Source organism: Sus scrofa, chromosome 12, assembly GCF_054392235.1.
Source record: "Sus scrofa isolate SSC_HxYL_T2T_F1_AM1 chromosome 12, Sscrofa_HxYL_maternal_Yorkshire_Landrace_v2.0, whole genome shotgun sequence".
In the NCBI taxonomy this organism is placed as follows: Eukaryota; Metazoa; Chordata; class Mammalia; order Artiodactyla; family Suidae; genus Sus; species Sus scrofa.
In genome coordinates this window covers 59,347,454-59,375,103 of record NC_139394.1, presented here as the reverse complement: position 1 = coordinate 59,375,103, position 27,650 = coordinate 59,347,454, and the positions used below count along the sequence as shown (strand labels likewise).

The 27,650-nt window shown below is 49.8% G+C and overlaps 1 protein-coding gene across 3 annotated transcripts in view; it reads right to left on the bottom strand.

The window, feature by feature from the left end:
• NTN1 (netrin 1) overlaps positions 1–27,650 on the bottom strand; it is a 241,409-nt gene that overhangs the window by 196,198 nt on the left and 17,561 nt on the right. The window contains 1 exon segment of one of the 3 annotated variants that reach the window (NM_001044548.1): positions 9,782–9,849. The exons of 1 other annotated variant lie outside the window; for it this stretch is intronic. The gene's annotated coding sequence lies outside the window, so the exon portion shown is untranslated. 3 annotated transcript variants of the gene reach the window in all.

Genomic DNA, 27,650 nt, shown 5'->3' with positions numbered 1-27,650 from the left:
GCGCCACAGCAGGAACTCCGAGAACATATGTTAAATGAAACGGTTCCCAACACAGACTGGACATTGCAGCAGCAGAGGATGCTGAGGCCGGGACCCGGGCTCCTCGGCAGAGTCATCGTGCTGCTCTCGGAAACAGAGAGAACTTGGACAAACCTGGATTCCCCATTCCGAGCGTCACTGTGTCACCCTGGGCAAGTTGCTTCACCCATCGTGAAGGAAAACCTATCAGGTTTCTCACAGAGAAATGGGGGTCCTTGCACTTACCTGAGAGGCGGGTGAGGGTGATTTAAAAATGATGAACCCGAGAGGGAGAAGCTGGCCGAGGAGCTGCTCGATATATGACAGTTTAGGGGGCTTGGGGTTTGGGGGTTTTTTGACCACTCGTAATCCTCAGATTGTTCACCTTGGAAGAATTGAGGGGCCCCTTTAGAGCTCCAGCTCACCCGATCAGCCTCGTGGAAATTGCTCAGGGGAGCCCAGGCCCCTGGTCAGTCGGGAGATGCGATTGTGCTGGAAAAGGCTTTCGAGCACAGAGGAGCCGGCGTGTGTGGTGTGGGGCTTCCTGGAGGTTTACCGGTCGCCTTGCTGTTGTGTATGTGTGTCTTCAGCTCAGGCCCTGCCCCACGGCCAGCGTCTTGGCTGGGGATTCCAGAGTTGGGCAGAGAAACCCATACAAACCCCAAATCCACCAAATCCTTTAATCTACCAGAGCTCTTTGAAGGGGTGAAAGACGCCTGTGGATAAGGGGAACTGGCAGATGTAATTTATTTTCATTTGCAAAAAGCTTTTGACAAGGTCCCGTTCTGAACACTAGTAAAAGAAAGAAAACAGGTCCCCGTCCGGGGAAGCTTTGTCGCGGGTGGAAGACTGGCCTCGGCGGAAGGAAACAAAGGCAAAGGGTGCAGAGCAGAGGCCGGCTCCCTGGACGGGGAGACCGGGGGCCTCGGAGCCAGAGCTGGGGTTCTGCTCACCAAGCACGTACCCCAAATCTGAAGGAGGGTGTCCCCTCGTGAAACCACCGAATGGAGACGTGATGCTGGCGTGACCTCAAGAGGAAGGGGGTGAACCGGAGGCTCTCTCGCAGTTATCGGAATGGTTCACGGGGCACGGGTTTGGCAGAAGGTGACAGATGAGGGGAGAAATAACTTGAAATACTCTTATAGGGTGAAAGGCTATCAGTTACCATTGGAAAAGACTATTTTAGGAGTCCGGCACGAACTGTTTCCTTAAGCTGGTTTCTCCCCAGAGGTGCTGCTGGTATTTGGGGCCAGACAGTTCTTCACTCATTGAGCAGGACAGTCCTGTCCACTACAGGACACTGAGCATCCCTGATTCCTGTCCACTAAATGCCACTAGGTCACTCACACACACACACACACACACACACACACACCCCCCCCATCATCACAAGTGAAAAATGACTCCTCACAAATTCCCCCTAGAAGGCCCCACCCCCCACCCCACCCCATTCTGATCCTCTTGATATTTCACTCAATGTGTTATTAAGGCCAAAAAAGGAAGAGAACTGGCAATAAAAACAGGATGCATTGGGAGTTCCCTGGTGGCCTAGTGGTTAGGATTCAGTGCTTTCACCACTGTGGCCTTGGTTCCGTCCCTGATCTGGGAACTGAGATCCTGTATCAAGGCGATGCATGCCAAAGCCGAAAAAACAACAAAACAAAACAAAACAACACACCAAAAAACGCAGGATGCATTTGGGTTTAGGCTTTTCTGGGAACTTAGAGTCATCACACTTCAACATGCTTGCAGCAGAGGCCCCTGGTGGTGCAGTAGGTCGAGGACCCGGTGTTGTCACTGCTGTGGCTCAGGTTGCTGCTCTGGCGAGGGTTCAGTCCCAGGCTGGGGGAACGTCCTGCCATGGGCACGGCCAAAAAACCCCGAAACCAAAACAAAGCAAAACAAAAAAATGCTTGTAGAGATGGTGAGGGCCTCGAGAAGGGCAGCTTGACTTGCTAAGTCCTAGGACATGAATAAAGCCTTGGAGGGAACAGCGCCTGGAGGGGAAGTGGATTTTAGACGAGGCCCTTGGGGAGGGGCTTCTCTGCAAAGGATCCAGTAGAGCAGAGTTAGGAGAGGAAGGGAGCTGCAGGAGGTGGGGGAACAGGGCCAGCTGGGTGGGGGGCTTGGGGAGCGGGAGGGGCAGCGGCGGGCATCCCGGGGACCTCCAAGGCCTTGGAGTTGCTTTTCCCTTCACACTTTTTTTTGGGGGGCCACCCTGAGGCACGTGGAGTTCCCAGGCCAAGGAGCAGACCCGAGCCGCAGTTGCGACCCAAGCCACAGCTGCAGCAACGCCAGATTCCTAACCTGCTGTGCGGGGCCGGGATTGAACCCGCATCCCAGGGCTCCAAAGACGCTGCTGACCTCACTGTGCCACAGCGGGAACTCCCCCCTTTGCTCTTAGTATATTGTTCCTCTGACTAATCCATGAGCTTCTTGAGGGAAGAAGTGTATCGTTTCCCTTTCAAACCCCAGGGTTCAACAGCCTGCCTGGCGCAGAATGGGCGTGCTCTACAAAGTCGTGAAAGTTAAAGCCCGAAATTATGGGCCACTGATGTGACCAGCTGTGCTAGGCTGGCACCTGTTCCCCCTCCCCCCGAGAGAGCCAGATCTTAATTCCTGAAACCTCTGAGTGTGACCTTCGATGGCAACAAAGGGTCTTTGCTGATGTAATGAAGCGAAGGATCCTGAGATGGGCAGATGGCAGTGGATCATCAGAGTGGGTGCTCAGTGTCCTGATGAGACCGAGGAACAGGGAGCTCCGACGAGACTGACGAGGAGCTGGCCGGGTGTAGACAGAGGCGGAAATCAGAGCGGTGTGGCCGAAAGCTGAGGAACACTGGCAGCTTCAAGAAGCTGAAAGAGGCAAGCAACTGATTCTCCTCCAGAGACTCTGGAGCAACTGCCGTTGATTTTTTTTTTTTTTGCCTGTGCCCATAGCATGCAGAAGTTCCCAGGCCAGGGATCGAACCCGTGGCGCAGATGTAGCCAGAGCCACAGCAGGGACAACAGCAGACGCTTAACCTGCTGAGCCACCAGAGAACTCCCACAGCCCCTGATTTTAATCCAGCGATACTGATTTTGAACTTCTAGCCTCCAGACCCATGAGTTCTGTTGCTTTAAGCCACCAGGGTGAAGCCTTCTGGTACAGCGGCCATAGGGAACTCGCATACCACCAGATCCTAGAAATGCTAGGATTCAGAGGGTCTCCTGCAACCCCGCAAAGCGTGGTGACCTTGGCGTAAAGGAAAGGAACGAAAAGAGGGTGCTCTGGTTTTGAAAGGCTCCTTCTTCCGAGGGTCTGGGTGACCACATCTCCTTGCTCTCTGCCTCCCTCAGAGCTGAGTTCAGCGCCTCCAACATACTCCCGCCAAGAGCTTGCTGTTTGCATTCAGGTGGCGTAAACCCCCTTTTCCTGGAGGTTGGGGTCGCAGCATCCTTTGCAATTCAGAACCCAGTCCAGCAGTGACTCAGTAGTCTCCCGGGCCTTTAAGAGTCGCCGCCGTGCTCTCTGGGGATTTCAGTCCGCGGGGAGGCCGGGGTTCTAAGATGAGGTCAGGCATTTTCTGTTCTCCCAAGGGTCACAGAGAACCATGGATCAGGATCCTTGGGGAGTGGGTGGCTGGGGACCCCTGACACCCTGAGCAGGGACAGGGGAAAGGAGAAGCCGCCATGGCCACCGCCGGGGGACCAGGGCAGGTCTTGCCACCACCCACCTTCCCGAGGGCCCAGCAGAGTTAGGAAAGCCTGAGAGCGGCCCTTAGAGAGCGTCCATCCGGCGGTGCCCTGATTACGGGGAAGGAAACAGAGGCAGGAAGGCCGAGCGAATCGCCCAGGAGCTGATGTTCGGAAAGACGGCTTGAGAATGACCGGCTGGAATGGGTTGCTGGTCACCCACTCAACCACACCTCGGAAGCACGGGCCAGTCTCGATTCTGCTGACTTAGGCGGGGGGAAAAAAATCATGATTTTGGGGGGGGGAGGGGTAAACACTGACCTAAAATGTTCCTGTGCTTAAAGGAGTAAGCGTCTGCTAACTGCGAAAATCAATTACGTGGAACGCCTTATTTTTCCCCAATGTCGGTAACACGAGGCATTGCTGGTCTGCATGTCGCATGGGGAGAAAACTTAGGGGACTAATTCCAAGAGGTGGTACAGGATGAAAATAGACATGGGCCATCGATTCCAAACAGATTGCATAAGCACGTGAGTTATTCAGCTCGAACAAGGTATTAAGGGAAAGTTGGATGCGCAGGGGGTGGGGGGGATGGGGGACCGCTCCCTACTGATACCACAATCAGGCCACCCATGCCTGCCCCCAGAAGGACACCAGAAACTAAACCCAAGGCTGGATGGACGCGCCCTGGCCTGGGGAACAACTGCCACACCCCTGGCTGCGCACCTGGCTTGTGGGGCCTCCCAGGACCCCAGGTTCCCAGCCCCGTCTGGCAGGAGCAGGCTTGGATTTTACTTCATGACCTTGACAGTGGGTGCTAGGGACCAAACGACTGCATCCTTCCCCCAGTCCACTGAAGCCCTCGTCCCCAGTGCGATCCTATGTGGAGGTGAGGCCTTTGGGAGGTAATTAGCTTATGAAGGTGGAGCCCTCATGCTAGCATTGGTATCTTTATAAAAGAGACAGGAAACCAACAAGTTATATGTCAATTATATATATATCTACATTCGAAATTTTCATTTTTATGTTCTTCTTAGGGCCACACATTCAGCATATGGCAGTTCCTGGGCTAGGGGTCGAATGAGAGCTAAGCTGGTGGCCTGCGCCACAGCCCCAGCAACGCGGGATTTAAGCCACATCTGCCACCTACACCGCAGCGTGCAGCAACACTGAGTCCTTAACCCACTGAGCGAGGCCAGGGGTCCAACCCACGCCCCCATGAATCCCCGTCGGGATCGCCACCGCTGAGCCACGATGGGAACTCCCGCTAATGAAACTTTGTAAGAGAGGAAGAGACACGAGAGAAACAATCCCTCGCTCCACCATGTAAGGACACAGCAAGAAGGCAGCCACCTGCAAAGCAGGAAGAGAGCTCTCGCTGGCAACTGCACAGGCCGGCACCTTGATCTTGGACTTCCCGGCCTCCAGAGCTGTGAGGGTTGAACACGTGTGGCCCAGGCCACCCAGTCTGTGGTGTCCTGTTTCGCAGCCTGACAGTGGGCAAGTCATTTCGCCTCTCTGAGCATCGACGTCCTCTCCAGAAAATAGTGACAGCATTCGTCTCCCTCCCTCCCTCCTTTCTCCTCCTTTCCTTCCTTCCTTCCTTCTCTTCCATCGATATCAGGAGTCCTGAGTAAACCTGAACATATAAAAAAGACCCTGATGTGTCAAAAGCCCTAAACAAATATAATTTGTATAAAGTCGTGTGAAACCAGCTAACCCAGTGCCACTCCGTCACCGTGGCTTCTAAACCACTTGAGAACAGGAGAAAGTGCCCCGGGGCCATAGGAGCTCCTGTACAGACAGTGACAGCTAGCACGGCAGAAGGACTGGAGTCCAGCATTCATGAGCATCCGCCATGCTTTACTAATTATCAGTTGCTATGAATAATAAGTCAAGAAGCGTGAATAATAAGTAGCAATGCAAACTTTCCCCTTCAGGAGTTCCTGCTGTGGTGCAACAGATCGGCAGTGTCTCTGCAGGGCCAGGACGGAAGGTTCAAGCCCTGGCTTGGCACAGTGGGTTAAAGGATCCAGCACGGCTGCAGCTGTGGCATAGGTCGCAACTGCGGCTTGGATCTGATCCCTGGCCCAGGAACTCCATATGCCACGGGGCAGCCCCAAAATACCAAAAACCAAAACAAAAAACCCCACCAGGATCCACTTCAGTTTGGGGTCAGGTAGATCCCTCCAGACCCAAGTCCCCAGATAGCAGCCACGGTTGTCATCGTGGCCATAATTACGGCCACGGCCGTCATCACGGTCACAGCCATGGTCACCACCGCAGCCATAAGCACCGTCATCGTGGCAGCTCACACTTACAGAACCCCCGATTCGCTCCCAGGCCCAGCCTGGGAACTGGGAGGGTAAGTCTCAGCCAGAGAGCTCGCTGAGGCCGTGGTGGTGGTGAGGAGGCCAGAAGGGAAATTGCGAGAAGTTTCTCTTTCCCAACGGGGAGGGGGAGGGGAAGGCAGACTGTGGGGCCCTGGTCTGAGGGCAACATCTTTCTGGGCTTTTTTTTTGGCCACACCAGCGGTATATGGAGGTTCCCAGGCTAGGGGTCAAATCAGAACTGCAGCTGCCGGCCTACACCACAGCCACAGCAACGCCAGATCCTTAACCCACTGAGCGAGGCCAGGGATCGAACCCACGTCCTCAGGGATGCTGCCTCCTTCATTACCGCTGAGCCACAGCAAGAACTCCCATTAACTCTTTACCCACATGAAGAAGACACCTTGCAGGTCATGCGGGCCTTGCCCGAGAACTCGGATGATCCTGGCACCATTCACACACACACACACACACACACACACACACACACACACACACACACACCCCACGTCTCCTGGCTGCAGGGTGAGAGCCAGCCCTTTTCGACAGGAGCCAAGGACCCTCCCTGGGCTGGGTGCCCTCACCCTGGATCCAAGGACTCAAGAGGCAGCTGCCTCCTGCCTGGGCCCCCTCAGCGAGGATCTGATTTTCTCATCATCTGGATAGTCTCAGCGACTCACAGCAAAGGGATGAACCAGCCTGACCTTTCTGGAGGTTTGTTTAAAGCAGAACAATGTTTGTCTTGTCCAAACACTATGAATTACTCCAGAGAATCCTGCCCAGTTTTACAATCCACAGCTACAAACGGCTTACAGAAATAGGGACGCAGCCCCTCCCCTCGCCCCCCTCTGTTCCTAACAGCTCCCCCTGCCTTGGCTTTCCTCTGCTCCCCCAGGCCTTCCCCATGCGCCGCCCCCACCTCTTCTCTGAGCCCCAGCCCAGTGAGGGCGCAGGTGTCCAGCCTTCTGGGCCGCAGGGCGCACCTGGGTTATTGCTGGCATGGGTCCCCTCGGGCAGACTGCTCTGCCTCTGCCTGGGCAGGGTTCGCCGGGCTAAGGGGGGCCGCCGGGCACCTTTGTACTGCCTGTGTGGGGCCTGCAGTGCAGAGTTAGGTCCAGCTGTGAAAGCCTGTTGGTAACAGGAGGCCCCTAGGTTTGGGGGTGCAACGTCCAGTCAGCCTGGAGTGCACTTAGGCCACTTCTCATCTGGCGGGGTGCTCAGCTCTCCCATCAGCTGCTCCCTCTTAGGCTGACATTCAGGGGATCCAGAGGTATCTCCTAGAAGTGTTCCCCCCCACCCCTGACAAGGGGCCTCCAGTAGGGGTGGGAGCTGGCAGATTGTTCTGCCCATCAAATGAGAGTCACCGAAAGCAAGCCAGGCTTGTGGCCTGGGAGGGAAGGGGCTGCTGGGGAAAGAGCCCAGCTCCGGCTCAGCTTGGTGGCCCTAAATATACTTTCTACCCCACCCAAACCGAAAGGCCTTGGGCGGCCTGTTTAAAATGCAGATTTCTGGGTCCCTCCCTAGGCCTGGGGGTTGGAGCGGGTGGCGCAGGAGGAGTTGATACTCAGGGTTTGAGCTTCACTTCTCTGCATGAAATCCTCTCCAGCTCCAGTCCTCTGACCAACTGGCTGGATGACACCACAGGCCACTCCGGGGCTCAGTATCACTGCCGGTAAAATGACTTCAGACTCTTCAAAAGGCCCCTCCCAGCTCTTAGAATGTGTGGAGAGCTGGCTACCAGAACCCAGATGCAGCAAGGCTGGGTGGAAACAGTGCCAGGAAAAAAAAAAAATGGAGAGAATCCTTATACTGGGAGGAGAGGTGTGGGTGAAGACTTGGGGAGATGCAGGGGTCGGGGGGGGGGGGGTGCCGCTCAGTGGCTCTTTTACCCAGAGCCCCACGCTTGAGCCAAACGAGACCTCATTCCACCCTCATTCCTTTGCAGACAGAGAAACTGAGACTCAGGAGTGGCTTCCCTCAGAGGCCAGGGAGGGGCGCTGGATTTGATCCCCCACACACTGAGACACCGACGGCCGTTCCGGAAGTTCCTTCCGCCCTGGTCTTTCCAGCCCCTCCGCCCAGTTGCGGGTGGACGTTGGGACCGGAGCTGCTTCTTTTTCCCCCGAGGGGAGGGGCCCACCGGGCAGAAGGGCCCAGGGCCAAATCCGCCCCCGCCAGGTGTACGCGCGGTGAGCCCCCAAGGCAGGAAAAATCAAGGGCCTGGAGCTTCACCGGGAGAGAGCCAAGCCGGCCCTGCCCAACCCGCGGCTTCAGAGCCGGGCTGGGGGCGCTGTCTGGGTGCGGTCCTCGCGGTTGGGGCCGCGGCTGCAGCGTACGATCCGCCTTCCCCAGAGAGCAGGTGTCGCCACCAGGGAGAGGTCCCAGCTTTCAGAGCCTGTGCCTATCCCTTGGAGTGACCCGAAGTCAGAGGATAAAGCACCGTCACCCACTCAAATGATACCCCAGGAGCAGACCCCAGGGTCCACGCAGGAGTAAGAGCTGGAGGCCGCGGAGGGCACTGTGTCACCTTCCCAGCCCCGCGGGCAAAGAGCTGATGTCGCAGTGAACCCGGGATTAAACTTTCGGTCGAGGGTCAGGCAAGCCTTGCCTCTAGGATCAGTGCTTGTGCCCTGGATTCCATTTACAATTTGGAGATCCAGACGCTTGCTGTGTGACCTCGGGCTGCTGCGGTCGGCTCTGGGCCGCGCATCCTCCTCTTTGGCGAACCGCGGGATGTGGGACGGATGTTCCCCCAGCCCAGCTCCAAGGTCCGCGCCTGGAATTAGCTGCGCCTCCGTCTTAGTTTAGCATTTGCTTTTCTAATCAAGCTCTTTGTCCCCTGTGGCCTTAACCCGAGCCCCCTGCTTCTCCGTTTCCCCTCGGGCCCCGCCTGGGTCTCGCTCTCGCCCGACTTTCCCGTCGAAGGCAGTCGAGTGAGTGATTCCCGGGAGCCGCGGCCGAGGCCGGCGGGTCCGCGGCGCGGGCCGGGCTGTATGGAAATGGCCAGAGGAGCCGGCGGGCGCGGCGGCGATTTATTCTGGGAGTGACAGCCCCTTTGAGCGCTCAGCGAATGGCATTTTCTGTCTGTGAAAGCCTTTCTTCCCACCTCTGTTCAGATTAGCCCGGGGGATGAATGCGCCCATTATCCAGCCCGCTGACCATTCTGAAACGCCAAATTAATTACTAAGCACTGAATCAGGCGCCGGGGCCGGGGCACTGGGAGGTGTGAAAATAGCGAGCGACTGGAGCTGGGGAAGGCGAGGGGCGCAGCGCCGAGAGGCCGGGCGGGGTGGCCCGGGGCGCGGGCGCGGGCGCGGCGCGGCTGGGGCGGGCTTGGCCGGCCGCCGAGCGCGACCTGCCGGCGTGACCGGACGCGACCGCGGGGCAAGCGGGCTGCCGGGGGCCCCCGGCCGGCGGCAACGCGCGGAGCAAGGGTGGCGGCTCCCGCGGGCTAGGCTCGCCGGAGGCGCGGCCGGAGCGCGCCAAGGGCGCGGGGCGCGGGGCCGCGTCCGGAGCGTGCGCCGAGCGCCGGTGCCTCCTCGGCTTCCCCGCGGGGGACGGCCGCCCCCAGACGGCCCTGGCCCCGCGGCAGCGCCGCCGTCCCCGCCCGGGCGCTCGCCGCTCCAGCTGCCCTCCGAGGCCTTCCAATAACTTGGGCTCCGCCGGGCTACCGCGGCCCCGACCCGAGCTTCCCGAGCGCGGGGCCGCCCGGGGCTGCCCCACCGCGCCCCGACTGCGGCTCGGCGGACGGCACTTACCTCCCGAGGTGCCGGGCGGGAGAGGGAGGCGAGCTCTCGGCGGCTCCCGCTGGAGTGCGCCGGGCGCGGGGAGCGCGCGCCTTTAAGACTCTTCCCCAAGACTCCGCCAGGTGGTGTCAGGCCGGCCGGGCCCTGGCGGCTCCGCACCCCCGCGGCCACCCTGCTTCCCCGCCCGGCGGGGCAGCACCCAGCCACTCGCTCCCACTCGGCGCCCCGCCGCGCCCACTCCAGCGAAGTGGAGCCCGAAGCACCGGAGGATAGGATGGGTATAATTTGGGATCCGCGGATGCTCGCGAGAAAGGCACCCATCCTACCCCTCTAGCTTTAGTGGATGGAGGAATCTCTCTTGGGCCGGAGGCTGGAGTGGGGGAGGGGGAAGAGGCGAGGATTGAGAAGGCTTGTCTAGGACGTGCGATTATGCCCCCACTTTCATCACCCCAGGACGCGCCTTCAAGTCCCCGCGAAACTGGTCCCCTCGCCCTTGATCCAAGATGGCGAGTGACACGCCTCCCCCGGCCACCGCTGAAACGACTGGAGGGATGAAAGAGAGAAGTGTCGCCACTTAAAACTAGGGAAATGTACCCGTCACCCTCCTGAAACAAAACTTTCAGAGGACCCGAGGGGAGGACCCCTCTGAGCTGCAGGAGTCGGCCGGGGACGCGCAGAGAGCAACCCTCGCTCCCGGGCGCCTCCTCCAAGCTGCGGAGGGGGAGTTGAGGCGCGCGGCCCGCACCTGGGGACCCTCTGCCCAGCTCCCCACGCCGCAGGGCACACGTTTGCGAGCGTAAACCAGGGTTCTAGCTTCAGGCCATTGTTCGAATTTTCCAGTATGTGTCTTCTGGTTCAAAAAAAATTTTTTTGACGCTTGTTGAGATTTCCAACTGCGTGAATGCTTAACTCAGCTTTTCTGTCTTCAGTGTTCACTGAGACGTCTTTGATATAAACGTCTTCCTCATTCCGAGTTCCTTATTTTAATTAATTTCTCACACAACTGAAACGCTTGGGGGAAGGGCAGAGAGGGCACTTTTTGAGTACGGCCGAGAATGCCTCTCTATTAACCTACACAGACCCTAGTTAGACATTAGATCCCATAGGACAGAGAATCCACCACCCTTCCGGCTCTGCCAGACAGGGGTGTGGTTAGCATAAAACCAGGGAAATGGGCAGAAAGAGCTTACGTTGATCTGTGATCCGTGATTCAGAGGAGCCATGAAGTGACTCTTTGTGACTAGGCGTTGTTAATTCATCGTGTTCTGATTTTGATGGTTGCAGAAATGTCTCCTCGGTTTTAGAGAAGAGCCTCATTCAGACCTTTCCATCTTTTGGGGGCCATCTGGCTTGAGTTGCCTCCTCTACTAATTGTGCCCTTGGGTTCGTCCCTTCTCTTGTCCCCTTCTCTGCTTCTCCTGGAAAATGAACACGCCCGGCTACATGATCTCTGTGCTCCCATCCGGCTCCAACAGTCTGGGAATCTAAAAAGCAACCCCCCCCCCCCCACGGTAACACACTATTTCATACCAACGAGGACGGATATAATAGAAAAGACAGATAATAACAAGTGTGGGCAAGGCTGTGGAGAACTTGGAGGCTTCCTGCACGCCTGGTGGGAATGGAAACAAATTGGAAAAGCCTGGCCATTGCTCAAAAGGTTACACGTGCAGTCACCTGTGATCCAGGAATTCCACTCCTAGGTAGGTACCCGAGAGAAACGAAAACATATGCCCACACAGACACATGCACGCAAATGTTCGTAGGAGCGTTATTCATGATAGTCTCAAAAAGTAGAACCAACCGAAATGTCCATCAACTGATGGCTAGACCAATACAATGGGGTCTATCCATATAAAGCCACGTTATTCAGCCAGAAGGAGGAATGAAGACTAATACATGCTCCAAGGTGGATGGACCTAGAAGACAGTGAAAAAGTCACCGACAGTCACAGATTTCCTGGTGCCATTTATTATGAAATGTCCAGGGAACGCAAATCTGTAGAGGCAGAAAATAGATGTGTGGTGGCCTAGGGCTGGGGCCGGGGGTTGGGGGCAATGCGGACTGAATGCTAATGCGAGTGGGCTTTCTTCTGAGGGTGGTAGAAATTGATTGGGGCCAGGATTACACAACTCGGTGACTCTACCAAAAGCGTAGTACAGCTTAAGGGGATGGATCGTATGGCATGTGAGTTGTATCACAATACAGATATTATATGAAAAAATACCAACTGTGTCTCTCTTCTTGTGAAGCTTAGAGGATAATTGGGGAATTAGCCATTTCAAGGCCTCTGAATCGCCCAAGGAATCAAGCACCCTCTTCACGCTTCGGCACAAAGATTTCCACGGTGCATACAAAGGCAAGACTCTTCCGGATCTTACCATGTCCTAATACTTACGTATGAACTTTCTGCTCTTCTTCCTCTCTTTTGGAAATTCTCCAAATGGCTGCAGGCCTTACTAGTCTGGCTCTCGGGATAAGGTCCCCCAGGACAGCAAGGCTATAGCACAGTTGCTAAGAGTAGCAACTGTAGAGCCAGGCCTCCAGGTTTCAAATCCCAGTCCTGCCTCTCACTAGCTGCCCCTGTGACAAAGTCAAGTCCCTTACCCTCTCCGTTCCTCGGTTTCCCCGTATGCAAAATGGGGACAACAGTGCCTATTTCATAAGGATTATGTCAGGATTAAATGGGTTAATCTAGGAAAAGTGATAGCCCGTGGTAGGCACCCCATAAGGGTTAGGCACTCCATAAATGTTAGCTCTTGATATATTACCTTATTATCGTTAGGCATCTGCCAATTAAAGCACAGACCTGCTATTTTCCCATGTGCCACTAGGTGGCGCAATCGCACCACTTCGGGCAACGAAAATGGCCCCTGGGTCCCGTGAACAGTTAACCCTGGACTTGGCGAAACCATGCAAATGCGCTGCGGTTGCGGTTCCACCTGTGAACCGTATATAGTAATATCACCTCTTAGGCGGTAAACGTCTCTAATCAGTGCCACTCACTGGAAAAAAAAGTTCTTTCCAATCCAGAGAAACCAGTGCATCTGTGTGAATAAAAAAGCCTGGTCCCTACCAGCTCATGCATTACCCCCGACCCACAGCGGCGAGTTTTCCCACCGCGTCCTCCTTTTTATTACAAAGATTGGTAACACCCTCCCATCTCCATCCCGAAATGAAATTTATAGACGACGTAGTTCTCCGACACACATAATTTCTCCCCCATGCCCGTACAATGCCCTGAGAGTAATATAAGGAAGACATAAAAAGAAACTTCTGGGTGGTAAAATAACTGCATTTCAATATGCAAATGCTTGGGCACGACGACATTAGATGGCACAAAGAAACAGCTGAATGCTCGCACACCTGAGGAGAATTACCGAGAAGACGCCAGCAGCAAATGGTCTTTGAGAGGGTGTGTTGCTTTGGGGCTTCACACATCTTGAGTGGCGCTGCCCCGGGCACCATGATTTTCCAAAAGGGGTCAACACAGTTCTGGGTCAAGGTGCCTTCCCGGAAATATTAGTGGTGTGAAAACTGGGAATCAAGACAAAACAAAACAAATTCTTTGTGTTCATAGACAAAATACAATTAAAACCCTGGGCACAGATTTTTTTTTTTTTTTTGTCTTTTGAACATCTATTGGGACATTTAAAAGTTGTACAGGAAGTTGGGTTGTGACTGTCCCCATGTGCACTGCAGAGGCCTGGCCCCTCTGATTCCTGACCCCTCAATAGCAGGGGTGTGACCCCCGTCACTGTGACAGCTGAAAACCCCTTCACCACACATTTTCAATGGAACAACAGCAGCTCTGCTGAGAACCAGGGTCTAAACTGTTCGGGGGCATTTCTAGCAAAGCTGGCACTGGGTCTGCTTAGGGCTCAACTTGTAAAAGGCACTGGCTTTTTTCTCCTCTACACAAATACACTTGTCTGGAACTAGAGCCGGGATTGGAAGGGGGTTCCAGAGAGAGGGAGGCTGTGGGAGGGGCCTTGGCCTCTAAGCATCTCTCTTGGTGTTAGCTCTTTGTCCGGGAAGGGGAGGCCTCAGGAGGGAGGCTGGTCTTGCCTGCCAATCTCGGGCACAACCCAGTGGTCTGTTTGAGGCTTTTCCTAAAACCCAGCTGGGAAGTAAATCAGCACAGACATAATCCTGATTTTAGCCACAGGGGCCAGGGCCTCTGAGCAAACCCCTGGCTTATGAGAATTTCCTGCTGTACATTCGCTTGGCATGTCAATCTCAGGCTATTCTTACGCTGCGTTCTCAGGAATGGGGCCAGCGAGACCAGGGCTCCTGGGGACAAGGTTCTGACACACTGGCACGTTCAGGCTTGCTCGCTGGCTCCATTAATTACGTTCACCTCCACCTGCTACACAGCTCTTTCCGGTCCTTGCATCTGGCCCTTCCTTTCTCTCGGCGGCTATGGCACCAGCGTGCACACCCCCCTCCTAACTCCCCACCCCAACTTTCAGCTCGTCTGGCTGGAGAGGCAGGTAGGACACGACCCGACCCCCACCCCCACCCCCACCCCCCTGCTGGTATTCCTGGAATTCAGCTGGTTTCGAAAAGCAAGGCGGGAGCTCCCCTGAGCCCAGGCAGCTGCATCTTTTGGTACACATTCCATCGCTCCTGCCAATTGATGTCTCAGGGCCAGCTGGTCATCTCTGACACAGGTTTGGATGCCACAAGAATTCCCTCCCAGACTCTCTGGTCCAAAAAAGGGCAGCTGAAGGGCCCAGGAGGCTTCCTGTCATCAAACAAATGGGTCAGAAGCCTGTGACTCTGGATATTTCTGCTCTGCAGACAACAGACCAGATGGCTCCTCACCGAGGCATCCACACACCTGCAGCCGTAAGCCCACATGGCTTATCCAGTGCACACACATCCCGTGACCACCTCCTGTGCCGCGAGTTTGCGTTTCCCTGATGACTAGTGATGCTGAGCATCTTTTCATGGACCTGTTGGCCATTTATATGTCTTCTTTGGAGAAATGTCTATTCGAGTCTTCTGTCCATTTAAGAAAATCTGATTGCTTGCTTTTGCTATTGAGTTGTATGAGTTCCTCATGTATTTTGGACATCAGCCCCTTTTCAGATGGGTAGTTTGCCAATATTTTCCCCCATTTTGTAGGTTGCCCTTTATTTTTTGTTGTTGTTTCTTTTGCTGGGCTTTTCAGTTTGATGTTGTCCTACTTGGTTTTGGCTTTTGTGGTTTGTGCATTTAACGTCATATCTAAAAAAATCATCCATGGGGTTGCCTGGTGGCACACCATTGCAGCATTGTCACTGCAGCGGCTTGTGTCGTTGCTGTGGCACGGGTTTGATCTCTGGCCTGGGTACTTCCACATGCCATGTGCAGTGGCCAAAAATAAATAAATACAAATTGAGAAATTAAAAATCATTCAAAACTTTCTAGAAATTCAAAATTGTTGTCAAGGAGCTCTTCCCTTATGCATTTTTCTAGGAGTTGTATGGTTTCAGGTCTTCTGTTTAAGGCCTGAATCCACCTGGAGTTAATGTTTGTGCTTAGTGTAAAGATAGGCGCCTAGTTTCATTCTTTTGCATATGAATATCCAGTTTTCCCAGGACCATTTTTTTTTTTTTTTTTTGTCTTTTTTTTGTTGTTGTTGCTATTTCTTGGGCTGCTTCCGCGGCATATGGAGGTTCCCAGGCTAGGGGTTGAATCAGAGCTGTAGCCACCGGCCTACGCCAGAGCCACAGCAATGCGGGATCCGAGCCGCGTCTGCAACCTACACCACAGCTCACGGCAACGCCGGATCGTTAACCCACTGAGCAAGGGCAGGGATCGAACCCGCAACCTCATGGTTCCTAGTCGGATTCGTTAACCACTGCGCCACGACGGGAACTCCCATTTTTTTTTTTTTTTTGTCTTTTTTTTAGGGCTGCACCCACAGTGTGGCATATGGAGATTCCCAGGCTAGGGGTCTTATCAGAACTACAGCTGCTGGCCTGTGCCACAGCCACAGCAATGCCAGATCTGAGCCATGTCTGCGACCTACACCACAGCTCACGGCAACACCAGATCCTTAACCCACGGAGCAAGGCTGGGGATTGAACCCGCAACCTCAAGGTTCCTAGTTGGATTCGTTTCCCTTGCACCATGATGGGAACTCCCCAACACTATTTATTTATCCTTTCTTATTGATTATTCTTGGCTCCCTTGTCAAACATTAGTTGACTATATATGTGTGTGTTTATTTCTGGGCCCTCTAGCCTGTCCATTCATCCCTGTGTCTGTTTTTATGCCAGGACCATACTGTTTTGATTACTACAGCTTTGTAATACAGTTTGAGAACAGGAAGTGTGATACCTCCAGCTTCATTCTTCTTTCTCATAATTGCATTGGCTGTTCAGAATTTTTTGTGGGTTCATAAGGATTTTAGTATTTTTTTATTACTCAATGTGTTTTATTACATTTATAGTTGTGCAACAATCATCAACTATTGTTTTTACTATTTCTGTGGAAAGTGCCATTGGACTTTTGATAAGCATTGCAGTGACTCAAGAGGTGGCTTTGGGTATTATGGATATTTAAACAGTATTAAGCGTTCTGATCCATGGACATAGGATAGCTTTCCATTTACTTGTGTTTTCTTCAGTATCTGTTATCAATATCTTAAAGTTTGTGGTGTATAGATCTTTCACGTCCTTGGTTAAATGTATCCTAATTTATTATTTTTGGTGCTGTTGTAAATGGGGTTGAGTTTGCTAACAATAGGAACACAACTGATTTTTTTTTTTTTTTTTTTTTTTTTGGGCTTTCCCACAGCACATGGAGGTTCCCAGGCTAGAGGTCAAATCGGAGCTGTAACCACCAGCCTACGCCAGAGCCACAGCAATGCGGGATCAGAGCCATGTCTGTGACCTACACCACAGCTCACAGCAATGCTGGATCCTTAACCCACTGAGCGAGACCAGGGATCAAACCCGCAACCTCATGGTTCCTAGTTGGATTTATTAACCACTGTGCCACGATGGGAACTCTGGAACACAACTGATTTTTGTATATTAATTCTGTATTCTGAATCTTTACTAACTTCATTTATTAGTTCTAACGGGTTTTCGGCAGTCTTCAGGATTTTCTATATACAACATCATGCCGTCAACAAACCATTTTACTTTTCCCTTTCTGAGTGAGATGTCCTTTACTCCCTCCTAATTGTATAGATGCTCTGGCTGGGACTTCTAGTATTATGTTAAACAGGAATGATAAGAGTGGACACCTTTGTCTCATTCCTGATCTTAGAGAGAAAGCTTTCGACCTCTTACTGATGCGTATGAGGTTACACTGTGGGTTTGTCCTATAAGGCCTTTATGGTGTTGGGGTATCTTCCTTTTATATCCAATTTGTTGAGAGTTTGTTTGTTTTTTTTAATCATGAAATGATGTTGAATTTTGGCAAATGCTGTTCCCGCATCTGTTGAGATGATCAGGTGGTTTCTGTCTTTCATTCTGTTAATGTGATCTAACATTGGTTGAACTAGCTTTGCATTGCAGGGATTAAGCCCATTTGATCATGGTGTATGATCTTTGTTTTTCTGTGCTGTTGAATTTGGTCTGCTAGCATCTTGTTAAGAATGCTCGCACCTATATTCATCGGGGATATTGACCTATAGTTTTCTCTTCTGTAGCATCTCTATCTGACTTCGATATTAAGGTAATGCTGGCCTTGTAAAATCAGTTTGGGAGTGTTCCCACTTCTTCAATTTTTTGAAAGAATTTGAGAGGGACTGGCATTAATTCTTCCTTAAATGTTTGGTAAAATTCACCCATGAAGCCGCCTGGTCCCAGGCTTTTCTTGGTTGGGAGATTTTTAATTACTGCTTCATTCTCCTTATTAGTTATCGGTCTGTTGAGATTTTCTAGTTCTTCATGATTCAGACTTGGTAGAAATTTATTCATGTCTTACAGGTGGTCCAGTTTATTGGTGTTCACAGCAGGTTCTTATGAGCCTTTGTATTTTTGCAGTATCCATTGTAATGTCTCAGCTTTCAATTATAATTTTATTTGAGTCTGCTTTTTTTCTTGGTAAGTATAGCTAAGCAGTCTTGTTTATCTCTTTAAAAAAAAAACAACTTTTAGGAGTTACTGCTGTGGTGCAATGGGACTGGTGGTGTCTTTGCAGCACTGGGATGCAGGCTGATCCCTGGCCCCACACAGTGGGTAGATCTAGCATTGCCACAGCTGCAACTTAGGTCACAGCTATGGCTCAGATCTGGTTCCTGCCAGGGAACTCCATATGCCAAGGGGCAGCCAAAAAAGAAAAAAGAAAACTTTTGGTTTTGTTTTCTTGCTTTTTTTTTTTTTAATCTCTATTCTGATTTTTGTTGTCACTTTTCTTCAGCTAATTTTGGGCTTAGTTTGTACAGTTAGACTGTTCAGTTGAGACTTTTTTAAAATGCAGGCGTTTATTACTATAAACTTCCCTCTCAGCATTGATTTTGCTGCACCCCATCAGATTTGGTAGGTTGTGTTTCCGTTTTCATTTGTTTCAAGATATTTTTTTTATCTCTCTTTTGGTTTCATCATGCCACTCCATGGATCAGGAGTGTGTTGTTTAATTTCCACATATTTGTGAATTTTCCAGTTTTTCTTCTTAGTTTCACACCATTTTGTTCAGCAAAGATACTTGGTACGATATCAGTCTTCTAAATTTTTCTAAGATTTGTTTTGTGACATAACATGTCACCTATCCTGAAGAATGTTCCATATGTACTTGAGAAGAATTTGTATTCGGCTTCTGTTGGCTAGAATGCTCTGTATATGACTTTAGGTCTAGTCAGTCTAAAGCAGAGCTCAAGTCCAATAGTTCCTTACTGATTTTCTGTCTAGACGATTTAGCCATTGTTGAAAGTGGGGTTCTGAGGTCCCCTACTATCATTGTATTGTTTCCTATTACTCCTTCCAGATTTGTTACATTTTACTTCACATATTTAGATGCCCTGATGTTGAGGGCACCTGTATTTACAGTTGTTAAATCCTCTTGATGAACTGACTTCTTTACGGTTACATAATGACTTTCTTTGTCTCCTGTTGCAGTTTTTGCCTTCAGGTCCTTGTTGTCTGATACGACTACCTGTGCTCTCTCTTGGTTTCCATTTGCATGAAATACCTTTCCCCACTCCCTCACCTTGACCAATGTGTGTCCTTGGAGCAGAAGTGAGTCCCCTGTAGGCAGCATATAGTTGGGTCTGTCTGTCTGTCTGTCTTTCTTTCTTTTTTCTTTTCTTTTCTTTCTTTCTTTCTTCTTTTCTTTTCTTTCTTTCTTTTCTTTTCTTTCTTTCTTTTCTTTTTTTCTTTCCTTTTTTCTTTCTTTCTTTTTCTTTTTTTCTTTCTTTTCTTTCTCTCTCTCTCCCTCCCTTCTTCCCTCCCTCCCTCTCTCTCTCTCTTCCTTCCTTCCTTCCTTTTAAATCCATTCAGCCACTCTACTCTTTTTGACCAGGGAATTTAATCCATTTCTATTTAGAGTAATTATTGATATAAGGACTCACACTTGCCAGCTCATTAATTGCTTTCTGGCTGTTCTGAGGTCTTTTGCTCTTCTTCCTCTCTTGCAGTCTTCCTTTAGAACAGAGGATTTTCTGTAGCAGTTCACTTTGATTCCTTTCTCCTCATCTTGCATGTATCTACAATAGGATTTGGTCTTGTGGTTACCTCGAGGCTTTCTTGAAACATCTTACAGAGATAACAGGATGTTTTAAGGTGGTAACAACTTACCTTCGAGGGCATACAAAAAGTCTACCTTTTACTCCCCCCTTTTTTATGTTTTTGCTGTCACAGTTTAAATCTTGTAATATTGCATATTCACCAACAAATTATGGTAACTATAGCTATTGTAAATAATTTTAGCCCTTATACTAGAGTTAACTGGTTAATACACCACTGTACTACAGTATTCGAGGGTCCTAAATCTGACTATATACTTTCTTTTACCAGTGTGTTATATATTTTCACATCTTCTCATGTTACCAATTAGTGTCCTTTTGTTTCATCTTAAAGAATTCTGTTTTTTTTTTTTTTCTTTTTAGAGTCATACCCACGGCATATGGAAGTTCCCAGGCCAGGAGTCAAATCAGAGCTGTAGCCGCCAGCCTACGCCACAGCCACAGCCACGCCAGATCCCAGACGCATCTGTGACCTACACCACAGCTCACGGCAACACCGGATCCTTCACCCACGGAGCAGGGCCAGGGATTGAACCTGCATCCTCATGGGTATTAGTTGGATTTGTTACCGCTGAGCCACAAGGGGAACTCCAAGAATTCTTTTTAGCATTTCTTATAAGGCAGATCTAGGGGTGAGGAACCCCCAAGTTTTTGTTTTTGGGGGGAACGTCTTTATATGGCCTTTATCAGCTTTGAAATCATTTGAGAGGCAGTGAGTAGTGAAGGGGCAGGCCCCAGACAACCTGCTTTAGAAACCCTGGCCCCACCGCATACTTACCATGTAAATTTAGGCAAGTTATTGCGGCCCTGGGCCTCTATTTCCTCATCTCCAAAATGGAGATAATTAACAGCACTGACTTTTCAAGGTCATTACATGGATTAAATGACATGTTACACAGAAAGCACTTGGAAGGCCACTGGCCCTCCTTAGATTTCATCAGACGCTGCCCCTGTGAGGCCTGGCTTCCCACCAGCCACAGAAGGAAGGATGGCAGAGCCAGAGCAGCTGGCACTGGAACCAGAGCCTGTGATCTTCCTATGGGCTCTTTCCGGCCCTGCTGGCCTGGCGTCAGAACTCTCGTTACAGCCAAGAACCTGGACCTGGACAGCCTTGAATGGCACCCACTGGGTTGGCAAACCCTTCTGAGTGCTGGTTGGCAGGTGGTTTGTGCCCAGGAAACCTCTGTGTATGTTGCAGACAATTACGCCAAGAGTTCTACCTCCACTGTCATCGGAGTGTGCCTGTGAGGGTTCGGAGGTGGTGGAAGGGTGGGTGGAAGGCGGGCTGGTGATGGTCTCAGCCTGTGAGATCCCTGCCCTGCCAGAGAAAAGGGCAGGACATTCCGTCCTGGGTAGCTCGCCCGCCCTCAACTGGAGGCCTGTTCGCCTCTTTCTAAAATACCAGCGCCCCCTAGTGGGAGGAAGTCTCCAGTCACATCCCAGAGTTCTTCACCTGGATTGTTCCGTTCAGAGGAGAAAAATAGACGTCTTCATTTTTACTCACTTTCAGTGGAAACTGGGCATTTATTTTCTTTTTGTCTTCTTTTTTGGTTGCCCCATGGCATATGGAGTTCCCCGGCCAGTGATCAGATCTGAGTCAAGGTTCGATCTATGCTGCACCTGCAGCAATGCCGGATCCTTTAACCCACTGTGCCGGGAAGGGGACCGAACCTGCGTCCTGCCGCTACAGAGATGCAGATCCCATTGCACCACAGCGGGAACTCAGAGTGTTTCTTTTAATCACAGACATATGTGCCCAACCACAGAGGTGCCAACAAACAGAACCTGTGACTTTATCAGCAGTACATTAACTGGCATTTTTAGATCACACTATAGTTGTTGCTGATAATAGAAGTATCAGTTACGTTTATCACTGACTAGAAATTATGCCAGCTATTAGCTCTGCCTGGGAGCATGTTATTTAGCACATTAACAAAGAAGCACATATGTTACCAGCTTTCCAATTTATTTTTATTTATGTTAAAGCTGTAATACAAAACCGTTGTTTTCTTTTGGGTCCTATGTGTTTTATTTTTTGAAGTTAAAACGGTCTTCTGAAATAGAGTCCATAGGCTTCGTTGGACTGCCAAAGGGGCCCATGCCATAAAAATGGTTAAGGACCCTGGCTTTAGAAGGAGCTGGTTTAATCAGATCCTCTCCTGCGGCCGAGGGAGGGGCTGCGGACCGCGGTGTAAGGACAGGATTCAGAACAGCCAGGATCGAGGAGAGAGGGGGTCGGAGGTGGGAAGTGGGGACGAGAGGTACACCCCCCGTGCTCTGCCTTAGACTGACGCCCCTCTGACACAGCGGCCTGAGTCCAGACGTCCACATCGGGACTCTCCAAATCCTGCTGATGTTAGTGCATGGCGGGGGTGCCAGCCAACACGGACAATGACGTTGACTTGTTAGACAAACCCATGACAATACTAGGAGCCAGAGTTGAGTCTCACAGAACTAGGCAGACTTGCCTTATGGAGAGAAGAAGGCTTCCAGATTGAAGGGTATAAACCGCCACGTTTGGAGATAGAAAGACAAAAGACGTCTACATTTTTTTTTTTTTTTTTTTTTTTTGGTCTTTTTGCCATTTTCTTGGGCCGCTTCTGGGTCTAATCGGAGCTGTAGCCACTGGCCTACACCAGAGCCACAGCAACTCAGGATCCGAGCCGCGTCTGTGATCTACACCACAGCTCTCGGCAACGCCAGATCCTTAACCCACTGAGCAAGGCCAGGGACCGAACCCTCAACCTCATGGTTCCTAGTCAGATTCATTAATCACTGCGCCACGACGGGAACTCCAAAAGATGTCTGCCTTTAAAGACCATTAACAACCTTTTTTTATTGTGGAATGCAGCACAGATCAGGAAAGGGCATACAGCATACGTGCACAGTTTAATAAATAATTATAAAATGTGTGACCACTGCCAAGACGTAAAATATGGTCCCCACGTCCCAGGAGCCTGTCACGAGCTTCTCTCTGATCATGAGCCTCTCTCTTCCCTCGTGACCACTCTCCCCACTTTCATGATTTTAATTTGCTGATTATTAATAAGATGGTGCATCTTCTCCCATGTTTATTGACTATGCTCTTTTTCTAGGAGATGCAAGTTTATGTTTTTTGCCTACTTTCTACACAGATGTTTTCTTTAACTTATTGGTTTATCGGAGTGAATGTGTGTGTGTGTGTGTGTGTGTGTGCGCGCGTGTGCGTGCGCTTGCTTGTGTTGGATGTTAAATGTCGGTTCTACGTGTTGGAAATTATATTCTCCAAGTTTGAGGTCTGTCTTTTCACTTTCTTTACAGTCTTTCAATGAACAGAAAGGATTAGTTTCAAGATGGTGTCAATACTTTACTCTTCCATTATAATGCGGACTCTTGTATCATGTTTAAGAGCTCTTCCTTAACCCACGGTCGGAAAGATATTCCCCTACATTTTTTTTCCAGAGTCTTAATGGTCTGTTTTCCACATTTAAGGGTTTGACCCATTTAGGGAACTTTTACATCCAAGAAGAATGTAGTAAGTGCTGATAAGCTTCTGTTGCAAAAACTAAAAACAACTGGATAAATAACCAAAAAAAAAATATATATATATATTTTACACATCAAAGTGTTGTGGAAGCAAAGAGAATTTGATTAACTAAAATTTCAGAAAAAGAAGAACCCTTCTTAGTTGGGCCGAAATGAACAATCTTTGTGTTCCAAAGGATATCTCTTGAACCTGAGCACAGACAGAGGATCAGGTTTGCCGCGGGAGAGGGTCTAATAGCAGCAGGAGAAAACAGCAGTGCTTTTAGAGATTGCGTGGGCTGGCAGAAGGGCCTGGAATCTAGAGGGGCCTCAAACGGAAAGCTGATTTTCCCCGTGGGATACATGATGAGTGCTGGGGTGGCTGGTGGGCTGGGGAGCCGGGTTAGAAGGGTACATGAAATCTCCTGCAGTCTTGCAGTGCTCAAAAACCGAAATCCAGCTGGAGAGCAGTGCATATGACACACACGTGGCAGGGCTCGCCATGGGGAGATTTGAGAGCAGAAATGGACGGAGCGGAACTAAAGCTTGGACCCCTCCCACAACTAGCTCATTTCTGACTGGACTGAGATGTCAACTCCTCACTCTACGTGCCTAACAGAGGGAAGGACACACTCTCACTGGGAGACTTCGGTCTCCATGGTTCTTTTAGAACCATTGTCCAACGTACAACAAAAATGAATGTGAGTGACATGTATGGAGGCAGGAAAACATACCAATAATCAACAGAAAAAACAAACAACAGAAGTAGACTTGCAGGTGATCTAGATGTTGAAGTGAGCAGACAAGGATTTTTTAAAACTATTAGAGGTACTGTAAATGAAATAGAAGAAGAAAACCAGATACAATGGATGAAAAAATGGAGAATCTCCATGGAGAACTAGATCTAAAATGAATCACCTGGACAGTCTAGAGCTAAGACATATGATACATGAAGTTAAGAACGCATGGGTTTAAAAGCAGGACACAGGACTGGTAACCTCAAATTCAGATCAAGAGAAAATATACAACTACAGCACAGAAGGAAAAAAAAGAAAGGAAAAGAAGAAGTAAAATAGTCTTTATTCACAGACAACATGACTATCTATGCAGAAATTCCAAAGAAGCTACACAAAGCTACTAGCTCCCAACAACTAAGTTTAGCAGTGTTTCAGGATATAAGATCAACATGCCAAAATCCATTGTATTTCTATGGACTAGCAACAATTGGAAATTGACACTAAAAACAGTACCTTTTACAGCAGCAGCAAAAAATATAAAATACCTATAGATAAATCCGACAATAATATCACAGATCTGTATACTGAAAGCTATAAAATATATTGCTGAGAGAAATTAGAGAAGACCTAAATAAGTGGAGAAATATACCATGCTCATCAATCAAAAGACGCAATACTTGTAAGCTTTCAATTCTGTCCAAGCTGATCTATGAAATCTCCATCGAAATTCCAGTAGACACCTTTTTGGTATAAATTGTCCAAGTGATCCTAAAATTTATCTGAAAATCATGCAGCTTTAAAGTTGGAGGACGTACATTACCTGTTGAAGACATTGGAAAACTCTAGTAATCCAGCCGGGGTGGTACTGGCACGAAGACATACAGATAGATCAATGAAGCAGAAAAGAGAGTGAAGAAAAAGCCCCACACATGAATGGCCAATGGATTTTTTTTTTTTTTTTTGTCTTTTTGCAATTTCTTGGACTGCTCCAGCGGCATATGGAGGTTCCTAGGCTAGGGGTCTGATCAGAGCTGTAGCCACCAGCCTACACCAGAGCTACAGCAACGCGGGATCTGAGCCACGTCTGCAACCTACACCACAGCTCATGGCAATGCTGGATCCTTAACCCACTGATCAAGGCCAGGGATCAAACCCGCCACCTCATGGTTCCTAGTCGGATTCGTTAACCACTGAGCCACGATGGGAACTCCAATGGCCAATTGATTTTTGACTAAAAGGCAATTGCGCTAGACCAACTGGATAGCCACATGCAACAAGACAAAACAAAACAACCCCAAAAAACCTAATAAAATCCCAGAACTTAGATCTATACCTTACAAAACTCACAGAAAGGAACACTAATGTAGCACTAAGTACCCAGACTTAAAGCCTCAAACTTTAAAACATCTAGAAGAAAAGAAAGAAAAATCTTTGAGAGCTCAGGTTAAACAAAGATTTCTTAGGTATGGCACCAAAGCACAACCTCATAAAAAGAAAAATTAATAAGTTGGACTTCATCAAAATTTACAACGTCTGTATTTTGAAAGATACTAATAAGAAAATGAAAAGCTAGAGACTGGGGGAAAATATTGCACACCACGTATCTGGTAAAGGAATCATATTTAGGAGTTCCCGTCGTGGCGCTGTGGTTAACAAATCCGACTAGGAACCATGAGGTGGCGGGGTTCGGTCCCTGCCCTTGCTCAGTGGGTTAACGATCCGGCGTTGCCGTGAGCTGTGGTGTAGGTTGCAGACGCGGCTTGGATCCTGCGTTGCTGTGGCTCTGGCGTAGGTTGGCAGCTACAGTTCTGATTAGACCCCTAGCCTGGGAAGCTACATATGCTGCAGGAGCGGCCCAAGAAATGGCAAAAAGACCAAAAAAAAAAAAAAAAAGGAATCATATTTAATATAGAACCCTCAAAATACAATGATAAGAAATCAAACACACACATACTCTCAGGATGAAAAAATATTAGAACAATTTCCAAAAAAAGATACACAGATGGACAATAAGCCCATGACAAGATGTCCAAAACTATTAGCCACTGAAGAAATGCAGAATAAATCCTTTTTAGATATTACTATACACACATTAGAATGGATTTAAAAATTTTAAACAATATTCAATGTTGGGAAGGATGTGGAACAATTAGAATTCGTACCTACTGGGGCGGGGAGTGTAAAATAATACAACCAATTTGGAAGACAGTTTCGGCAGTTCCTTTGTGGGGGGGGCCCACCCTTGGCACGTGAACATTCCTAGGCCAGGGATTGAACCTGTGCCACAGCAGGGACAGTGCTAGATCTTTAACCTGCGGCAGCACCAGGGGAAACCATATGTGTCAGCCAGTGCTTCCTAGGTCCTTGCCCAAAGGGTATGAAAGCATCTGTACATGCAGAGACTTACATGTGAATGTCCAAGGAAGATTTAGTTGCAATTGGCCCAAACTGGAAAAAGCCCAAATGTCCATCAAAGGTAAATGGAGAAACTGTGGTAAGTCAGACCATGGAATATTATGTAGCAATAAAAAAGGATAAACTTTTTTTTTTTTTTTTTTGTCTTTTTGCCTTTTCTAGGGCTGCTCCTATGGCATATGGAGGTTCCCAGGCTAGGGGTCTAATCAGAGCTGTAGCCACCGGCCTACACCACAGCCACAGCAACGCGGGATCCGAGCCGTGTCTGTGACCTACACCACAGCTCACGGCAACGCTGGATCCTTAACCCACTGAGCAAGGGCAGGGATCGAACCCGCAATCTCATGGTTCCTAGTTGGATTTGTTAACCACTGCGCCACAACAGGAACTCCAAAAAGGGATAAACTTTTGATACCCAGCAGCATGGATGAGTCTCAAAATTATTATACTGAGTGAAAAAAATCCACACCGTTGCCAAATAAGAAATACATTTTGTTTCTGTCATGGTTCCTGGCACAGAGCTCCCACTACACTTGGAACTTACTGAGTGGGAGGAGTAACTTTTGTTATTCACAAGGAGCCCGTTGTGATCACCTGTGAGTTTATGTTAATAGGACGATTTGAGGTGGGGGCCCTGGACAGTCTCAGGATGGGGCTGGTCACCAGAAAGCCCACGTGATTAGACAGATGACACATGACACATTCAGCCGCACCCTCCAACCTTCAACAATAGGAGGGGGGCAGTTCCCATCATGGCTCAGCGGAAATGAATCTGACTAGTATCCATGAGGACACAGGTTCGATCCCAGGCCTTGCTCAGTGGGTTAAGGATCCGGTGTTGCCGTGAGCTGTGGTGTAGGTTGCAGACATGGCTCAGATCTAGCGTTGCTGTGGCTGTGGTGTAGGCTGGCAGCTATAGCTCTGATTGGACCCCTAGCCTGAGAACTTCCATATGCTGCGGGTTTGGCCCTTAAAAAAAAAAAAAAAAAAAAAAAAAAAGAATAGAAGGAAGGCTAGAAATGAATTCTATGACAAACTCTTGAGCAATGGGATTTGCTGAGCTTCTGGGCTGGTGAACGGATGCTGGGAGGGTGGTGCACCTGCAGAAGGCATGGCGCTCTGAGCCCTCCCCCCCCCAGTGTCCTGTGCCTCTCTTCTGTTTATTCTGGAGCTGCATCATTGTAACACACATAAGGGGACTTTCTGAGCTGTAGCAAATTACTAAACCTTCGGAGGAAGTTGGGGGAACTCTCAATTTCTAGCTGGTTGGTTGGACGAACCCGAGCCCCGGGACCTGGGACTGACATCTGAAGTGGGGGGGCCCGTCTGGTGGGACTAAGCCCTTGAGCTGTGTGCTCTGCAGAAACGCCAGGGAGCTAGTGTCAGAATTGGACTGAATTACCAAACACCCATCCGGTGTCCAGAGAACTCAAGAATGGGTTATTGGCGTTGGAAAAAACACTCTGATGGTTTTTTTTTTTTTTTTTTTTTTCTTTTTTGTCTTTTTAGGGCCACACCAGCGGCATTTGGAAGTTCCCAG